This window comes from Cryptomeria japonica, chromosome 5 (assembly GCF_030272615.1).
Source record: "Cryptomeria japonica chromosome 5, Sugi_1.0, whole genome shotgun sequence".
In the NCBI taxonomy this organism is placed as follows: domain Eukaryota; kingdom Viridiplantae; phylum Streptophyta; class Pinopsida; order Cupressales; family Cupressaceae; genus Cryptomeria; species Cryptomeria japonica.
Window position 1 is genome coordinate 933,143,029 of NC_081409.1, and position 6,000 is coordinate 933,149,028.

Sequence of the window (6,000 nt, forward strand, 5' to 3'; positions counted from 1 at the left end):
ATTCATGTAATTTTTGAAGGAAAAAACTATGCAAAAAAGCTGATTTCAGGTGTGTAAATGCTAAACAAATAGTCATGATTTTGTTGAAAATAATTGACATGATTCCTAGCATAAAACCCTCTCGATTTTGTTAAAAAACAATAATCATGTTTCAAAAATAAATTTAACATTTTTAACAAAAATGACCACAATTTTTATTCAAAAATTCATTCAAAAACCTTCTTGAAAAACCCTTTCCTATCCAAAACTCACAAATTTGTGTTACAAATTTATTGAAACTATTTGCCAAAACTTTGAGGATTAAAATCACAAATTTTCTTTGGCTGATCTATAGGACATTGTATGAATCCATATGTGTGCTTTTGATAATTTTTCTTTTACAAAATACAAATACACATTTATTGATCTTGATTTGGATGGTTTTTCAAAAATCGAACTCTAATATCATATTACAAAAAGTAATGGCTTAGAGAATGAATCAAACTCTAATATCACATTATGAAAAGGAATGACACAAAGAATGATTACTGTGATATTCAATATTAACAAAGGAGAAAATGTCTCCTTAAATAAGAGTTACGAAAGATCAACAACTAACAAAAACATATGAAAAAGCTTTAAAAATAAATAATATTCTTTAAGTATATCCTAACAAATTAATTCACCATTATATCTAAATTTTACAATATTATTCTAATAAAAAGTAGACAATAGAAATGAATATGTATGGTATGTTGAGAGAATTTTCTTTTTGTGGACCCTCTAGATGATTTAAACCACAACATTCGACCTTGTGTATGGAGTTCTAAGAACATGTTAGTAGCATAAAGAAAATGCTAGAAACACCACCTAATTAGAGGCTTGTAGATCTTCCAACACTTGGACTATAACAGAGGCCATCGTCTCTGCTAGGGATTCCTTTATGTATACTTTCAAAGGCCAACAAACTCCTAGGAGTGCACACTTTTGCCTTTGGTTGGCATCATTGTGGCATTTGAGTCTAAAAATTGTAGTCTGCAAGGGAGTGATGGTCCCTGGTACCAACATGCTTCATATTTTCAACTAGATTTGTCTTCCATTGAGAATTTCATCCACTAGGAGAGCAATCTTAGTTGTAACAGTAGGAGTTGCATTCTTTTGAATCTCATGAATAAGTTTGAATGGTGCTTTAAAAGCTCCAACAATTTTTTTATGAGAGACATGTTGAAAGCTAATGGTTATGCATCATAACATTGAATGTTGTTGGAAGGTCAATAATGGAGACACTTGAAGTGTGGAACACTTACAATCATAGTTTAGAGCTTCACACAAAAGTGTTGTTGCACATATGAGTCTTTGTTGTTATTGATATCAAACCTATTGTTGTAGTTTGGGATGTGAATCCTATTTAGTCTGGTTGACTTATTGGTGGTCTAGTAGTTGGTTTGGTCTGATTGTTGGTGTTACCAGTCCAGACGTAATGTGATGCATAAGTATATGGTTTGACAGTGTACTCTAGTTAAGTCCTTGATATTGGTTATATTTGGTGGTTGGTCCAGATGTCTATTAGTTAGTAATATGATGCAAAGTTGTATGCAGATTCTTGTGTAGAATGATGTGGTTTTTTAGGAATAGGTGGATATGACATGTTAACTATTTGTAGGCATTCTATATGGTTAATGTTGATGATATGTTGTGTTTTTAGAAGATTAATGTCTTTTGTTTGGTTCGAAAATCGTGTTACTATCTTCGATGACTCTTTTGGTGAATAGTATCTTTGTCTGAAATGTATGGAGGTACTTGATATGTATTAGATGGCTATGTGGATTGAAGTAGAATGAGTATGGCAGACCGATCTCAGTTTCTCAATTAGACGAATGTTTCTCTATGAGTGCTATTTATATTTGTGATTAGTGTTGGTGCAGTTTCAAGATTTTGCAGAGGAACACATTGCATTCCTCATCTTGAATTTTGCTTTGAGGTTGTTGTGGATCTTTTGACATTGTTCCTAGGACATCATGCTTCTTTCGTGGTTGACTACATATCTTATTATTGGGTCGGGATTAAAATATATTGGGTAAAGCAGATTGGTATGAACCAGGTTATGTGTTTTGGTTTGTGTGTTTGTGCATAGAACCTTTATGAGGATAATTGGAAGGTGTGTCTACTTGGTGTGAATCTTCACAAGTCTTCTTTGCCTTCTGCATGCAATGTTTTGGGTTGATGATGAATATACACGCTACATCTTTAAGCATACCTAATTGAGAATAGTGATGATTTGGTTGATATATAAAGATAGATCAATTGAGCTATTTGTATATAGATCATATAGATAGAATGTTGTAAGCGAATGTATACGAGATGAAGTGAAGGAGGATGTGAATGCGATGCAAGTTTGATCTGATAAAAATGTTCAAATATGTTACGGAGCAAAGATGAAAGATGAATCAAATGAGTATTAAGTTGTGAATTGTTATCTGCATGTTGGTAGACACTATTCTCTTTTGCAGTTCAATTTCTTACTCCTATTCTATCAGGATATATGTTTTGTGTCTTGCCCTGAAGAAGTGATCTTCAATTGTGCAAGTCTCTTTTTTGTATCTTGCTCAAGGGTTGTGTGCCTTAGCCTGCAAGTTTGGAGCAGTGAGCTCCCTAGCCTATGGCCTAATCCATTATAAACACATTATATATATTGTGAGTTTGATTCTCATTGTGGTTTTTCCCAGTTTGGGTTTTCCACATAAAAATTTCGATGTTCTTGTGTGGATGTATTTGGTATTTCAGTTTTTTACTCATTTGCACATATGATGAATGGTTGATATGGAATAAATGTTTTAATATGATCAAGTTTTAGTATATGTTGATTTACCCCACTTCTCAGCATTGGGTAGTGTTCCATAAGGGTAACATGACATCTATGAGATAGTTACAAGAAGTGAGCAAGTTGAGCCCCTATATAGGGAAGATGAAGCCCAAGCTCGAGTGCATGTGGAAGTCAAATATCGTTAATCATTTACTTGGAGTTTCACTTGAATTCAGAAGGGGTAGACATGCATTGTAGCACGCCAACGTAAGGATATGTGATATAAGAATGTATTTGGTTATATGGTGCTATGACTCCTTTTTAATATTTGGGAGTATACCTTGATTCATAGGGTTTCATGGGTCCTCAAGTCATAGGGATTTGATTCACTCATTGGCAACACAGTTATTTGTCATTCTATGTCGTTAAACATTTGTCAAAACTACAACTTTATTTTGAGTGGTTGTGATCGCTAATCCACAAGGTCACTTTTTAAATATGAAAAAGCTATTATATGAGATAGGTAAAATTTTAAGATCAACAAAGCATGTTGGTGTAACTAGTCATAGGTTAAAAACATCACAAACCTCAAAATACAAAATTGAGATCAAATTATAATTTTTTTGGGTACGTGTGGCAAGAAATATAAGGCACATATGAGTATAAATGTTTGATCATTCTTGAGCAGAACATAGTATCATCTGGTTCATCCATCACTATCTTAGGTCCTAGTAGTATGAGATTTTCATTTAATATATTCTTGTAACAAATTTCATGCACTAGTGTCATGAGAAACTTGTTTACTAATAGGAGGACAAAAAGAAGTTTTTAGGAGTCACAACCCCCGAACTAAGACCCATCCCTCTCATGGTCTAAAAGTAGGAGTGTTGTACTAGAGAAGTCACCAAAGAAAGAGGAGAAGCAAGAAGAGAATGAAGGGAAGAAATAAGCGAGTAGAGAGCAGGAAATCCCTTGGAACAAAATCTTGGGAGAAGAGTAATTTGACATAAAACTTGCAAGAGACAAGGAAAAAGAATCAAAACCCCAAAATAACATCAAAAAGGATAAAAACCCGCAACACCAAAATTGGTAAGACAATTGGTTTCCAAAAGTAAGATGACACAAAATCCAAACAAAATTCATAAACAAAATTCACAAACAATGGAAACAACAATCAAGACCCCTTTATTTGAGATTGACACCACTAAAGCAGTTGAACATGTTTTTCTCTTAGAATGAATATAGAAGAAATTGGGAAAATTTGTAGATAAAGACAATGTCGGACTTTGTATGGTCATTGAGAAAGAAGAGATAGAATGGTATATCAAAAATTACCCTCAACATTCAGCCAGATGGGACATAATTAATGAAAAATTATTAGCAGGTTTTGGCACCCCAAAAGTCCCAACAGATTATGTTTCTAAAATGAGAAATTTAATGCAAGATTATGAATCTGTCAAGAGTTACGATAAAAAGTTTGAGTATGTAGAAAATTAGAAGAACCATTAACTAAGAAATAAAAGATATAATAGTTCATATACGAACTAAACAAAGACATTAGAGTAGGACTAGATGACATAGAATTTGAGAAATATGATGATCCTATTGCCATGGTCTATCAGATTGAAGCCCAACCATGGAGGAGACATGCACTTTACTGAAGATTATCCAAAGAACAAATTTCGATTGTGGAATGTAAGCACTCAAAGTTCTGAAAAGCATAATTGCAGTGCTAATGAAAGGAGTGATGCTAGTTATTGGATCTCGCCTTGGTTTGACAAGTGGAATGCTTGTGCATTGCAAAACAATCAAATTGGTTACCAACATGACAACAAACAATCCAACTATAGAGGAAGAGGATAAATGATGCTACTTGTTTCAATTTTAAAAAGATGGATCACTATGCATTAGAGTCTTGGGTAGAGAAGAAGTAGAAGTGCATATTTTCTTGTCAAGGCATTCACATTATGTTTCCATGAGATGTTGCAAGAGCATTCTATTTGATTATGGACAATAGCCAACCTTCTTGGGGTGACGAGCTACAAAGATGAGTGAGGGTGATCTAGAGGACACCACAACAAGGCATAAGAGGGTGTCAATGAATGGATGTGTGGTCCTTAGACACCTCTATAGAAGAAAACTCTCAAGAAGAGATAGTCATCGAGGAAAAGAAGAATAAAAATGGAGGAAACAAAAAAATTAACTTTTTGACTAGACAAGGAACTAATACTAGGAGAAATAAGAAGAAACCACTGGTAGAAGAATGATTTGAGTATTACAATCTAGGAGGAGGAGGAGGGGGAACCCAAACAATTCCAACCTAGTAAGAGACAACACGAGAAGGTGGTTGAATAGGAAAAACAAACAATAGTGCAACAATAACAAGAGGAAGTAGGTTTCTTTGTAGAGGAAGAAGTGAAGATACTAAAAGACCTAGCTACAATAGCCAAAGTGGTTGTCTCTAAGTAACGTTTAGTAACAGACCAGTCTACTATTTTGATCTTCAGTTACTACAGAGTACCGTTCTAAGTTTTAAAGGGCGGGCGTAAAACTGTATCATCCCTCACTCTCGAAGAGCGAGAAGAAGTTATACGATTTGCTACTGGTAAACTCGCAACCTCCGACTTAAAGGCAGGCTATATGGAACCAAATATCTGGTAGTAAAATGAAAATAATGGGAAAAGTATTGGAATTAAAAGAAGTAGGTAAATCAATTGTTAGGGGACCAGAACTTGAAGAATGGTCCATTATTGATTAATGTTCAGTTGAATGAACATAAAGTGAAGTATGTCATTGTGGACTTGGGTGCAGATATAAATATTATTTCATCCACCACATTGGAGAAGTTCGGGAGATAAAAGCTTGTTAAACACCAATAAATATCTGTTTAGTTGATGATTCTAAAATGGAAACATTAGGCACCTAGAAAAATCTTGAGGTAAATGTAAAAGGAATTAAACGTGTGAAATTTGAAGTAGTTGTGTAGAGGAGGGAATTTGTTACCTCTAGGATGACGAATCTTAGAGAACAAACTATTTGTCACTACCTCACTTAAACTAGCGCTAAAGGTGAGCCAGGGGATAAAAATGCTACAATGGAATGAACATTAAACTAAACTATGAATTTGTAGAATATCAGAGTACATATAAAAGACTAATAAAGTTATAACTATTATGGAAATGCAGGAACACAAATAAATTATACTATAGAAATTATTC